Raw genomic sequence first — 3,608 nt, forward strand, 5'->3', positions numbered from 1 at the left:
TAGTGATTTTGGAGCCCAGAAAAATAAAGTCTGACACTGTTTCCACTGTTTCCCCATCTATTTCCCATGAAGTGATGGGACCAGATGCCATGATCTTTGTTTTCTGAATGTTGAGCTTTCAGCCAACTTTTTCACTCTCCACTTTCACTTTCATCAAGAGGCAAAAACTGAACAGGTTCTGCTTAAAGCTGTGGCTTATATCAAACCAAGTGTTCTATCAGGAATATTCAAAAAGCAGGAGAACACATCTATTATTTAAAAAGATGTTTCCAAACATCAAAGAGCTACCAAAACAGTCAGAACTTGAACCTAGACCTCAGAGAGAAAAGAAGTGTAGAGATGGGAATCAGAAAAACAGATGCTATTTCCTCTCACACTATTTACTGGAAGTGACAGCAAAGAAGCCGAGAAACTAAGCAAAGCTTCTGGTAGTCTGGAACTCTGTAAAGTATTCCCAGGAGGGCACCTAGCAGAGGTATATCCTCAGAGTAAGAGTAATAGCCCTCACAAAGATCAAGTGAATTTCAAAATGGATTAAATCTGCACCTAGCACAATCGCCTGACTAAAGCAAAAGGAAATCACCTCTGGGGAAAGATACTATCCACAGCCTCAAATTATTTTCACAATTTTTCAAATACAATGTCTCTCATTCTTTGAAAAACGGGGCAAAGGTCCCAGAGGGCATCCAAGAGAGTTGGCTACCACTTCAATGCCTACTTTGGTTCCTCGAGCACCTTCACTGTGCTCAGTAAGGTTAGGAAACTTACAATTCAAAAGTAGAAAGGGGGACTCTAAGTATAACAGGAATCATCTCATAAGATGGAGATGTTTCTCAGGAGAGAAAACTTTTCTCAGGAGAGAAAAATTTGACCCCTCATTTGTTTTTGGTAGTATCTCCAAAAATTCCAGATGACTGGATCAGCTTCATGGACTGGGAGAGTGCCATTCCAGGAAAGAGGGGAAAGAAAGAGATTCCACTGAAAAGAGACTTGTTCCAGCTACATTTCTCGAGATAATTTTTCCATTCTCACTACCATAAGATAAATTTGTACAATCATTATTTCACACAATGCTCTCCTTCAGGAATAAAGTGTCTGCTTATCTTAGAGGGAGGTGGGACTATAGTCCAGCAGTCACAACTAAACATATCATATTAGGAATACAGAAATTGCTAAATGAACCAAATTGTTGTTATTGTTTAGTCACTAAGCTGTGTCTGACTCTTTGTGACCCCATGGACTGTAACCCATCAGGCTCCTGTTCATGGGATTTCCCAAGCAAGAATACTGGAGTGGGTTGCCACTTCCTTCTCCAGAGGATCTTCCTGACCCAGGGATCAACCTGCATCTCCTGCAGTGGCATGAGGATTCTTTAGCACTGAGCCACCATATTCAAGATCAAAATTGTGTAAAAGGTTTAAGAATTCACTGCCAAAACAGTATTTAAAAAAAAAAAAAAAAAGTCTGTGCACAAACCAAGAGTTTTGTACTCTTGTACATATCAACAAATGATATCTTTCTTAAAAATGGATATTCAGGTAGAAACTTACCTAGGAAATGTTTGCAAAATCTAATTTTACTATCTGCTGCTACTACTGCTGCTAGGTCACTTCAGTCGTGTCTGACTCTGTGCGACCCCATGGATGGCAGCCCACCAGGCTCCCCCGTCCCTGGGATTCTCCAGGCAACAACACTGGAGTGGGTTGCCATTTCCTTCTCCAATGCATGAAAGTGAAAAGTGAAAGTGAAGTCACTCAGTCGTGTCCGACTCTTCGAGACCCCATGGACTGCAGCCTACCAGGCTCCTCCGTCCATGGGATTTGCCAGGCAAGAGTACTGGAGTGGGGTGCCATCTAATTTTACTATCTACAACTACTATTAACTTAGCCAAAGACTTGTATTATGACATGTCTCCATTCCTGTGATTTGTATACATTTCTAAATTTGCTGAATTGCCCTTAATTTTCTCATGCATAGTTCCTCCCTTAAGTTTTTTTAAGTTGCTACATAAAACTTGCTTTTATTTAATACTGATGTCAGTATCTCAACTGCTACAAAATCATGTATTTTTATACTATAAATACTCTAGCACCTGGTTTCCTTTGCTGATTATTCCAGTTATTAAGATAAGCCTTCTTTATTTTGCTCTTTGATGCTGCAACTGAGACTCTATATCACATTTCTGCCTTACCAGCTGGCTTCCAATAGTTTAGCTCTGCCAATAGGAGGTGCCAGAGGCAGAGTACAAGGATGCAGGAGGAAGAAGGGAGTTTCTCCTGTTGGTTTCTTGTCTGTTTCCTGTTCCTGTGAGCATCACCTTAGCAACACATCTTCGTTCAGGCAGCAGGAGTTCTTTCTCACAACAGCAGCTGCATTAGGTTTGCAGTTTCTCAGCTGCAGCAGAACAAGACTCACTGGATACCCTCAAAGACACCAGCATCAGCCAGCTGGGCCCCCTCCTCAGAGGTCTAGATCTCAAACTCATAAGGGCCTAGGAGATGAGCAGTACCCTCTCTCCACTGGCCTACACTTTAGCTTCAGGAGACCCCTCCTCCAAGTGTGCAAATTTTAGTAATTTTAGCTTCTTATCTTTGCTCCCCCAGCTTTAGGGATGGTATCTACACTTGCTACCTCTTGAACAGCCCTCATTTTTGTTTGTTTTTTTTTTTTCAGAAAGCTAGGCAACAAATTTATACATGATTAACAATTCTCCAGTTACAATTCTCCATGTTAAAATAACTGGTATATCTCTCCAATCAATTAGGTCTTTTCTGACTTTCTCTTCACTGTTTTATAATTGAAGGAATGCAACTTTGCACATAATTTGATAGACGTGGACCACATATTTCATTTTGGAGTGCTATATTAAATTGTACTTTTATCTTCTCTAATTTTATTTTATTTTTAAACTTTACATAATTGTATTAGTTTTGCCAAATATCAAAATGAATCCGCCACAGGTATACATGTGTTCCCCATCCCGAACCCTCCTCCCTCCTCCCTCCCCATACCATCCCTCTGGGCCATCCCAGTACACCAGCCCCAAGCATCCAGCGTCATGCATCGAACCTGGACTGGCAACTCGTTTCCTACATGATATTTTACATGTTTCATTGCCATTCTCCCAAATCTTCCCACCCTCTCCCTTTCCCACAGAGTCCATAAGACTGTTCAATACATCAGTGTCTCTTTTGCTGTCTCGTACACCGGGTTATTGTTACCATCTTTCTAAATTCCATATATATGCGTTAGTATACTGTATTTATGTTTTTCCTTCTGGCTTACTTCACTCTGTATAATAGGCTCCAGTTTTATCCACCTCATCAGAACTGATTCAAATGTATTCTTTTTAATGGCTGAGTAATACTCCATTGTGTATATGTACCACAGCTTTCTTATCCATTCATCTGCTGATGGACATCTAGGTTGCTTCCATGTCTTGGCTATTATAAACAGTGCTGCGATGAACATTGGGGTACACGTGTCTCTTTCCCTTCTGGTTTCCTCAGTGTGTATGCCCAGCAGTGGGATTGCTGGATCATAAGGCAGTTCTATTTCCAGTTTTTTAAGGAATCTCCACACTGTTCTCCATAGTGGCTGTACTAGTT

This window comes from Bison bison, unplaced genomic scaffold (assembly GCF_000754665.1).
Source record: "Bison bison bison isolate TAMUID 2011002044 unplaced genomic scaffold, Bison_UMD1.0 scf7180017864215, whole genome shotgun sequence".
Classification (NCBI taxonomy): Eukaryota; Metazoa; Chordata; class Mammalia; order Artiodactyla; family Bovidae; genus Bison; species Bison bison.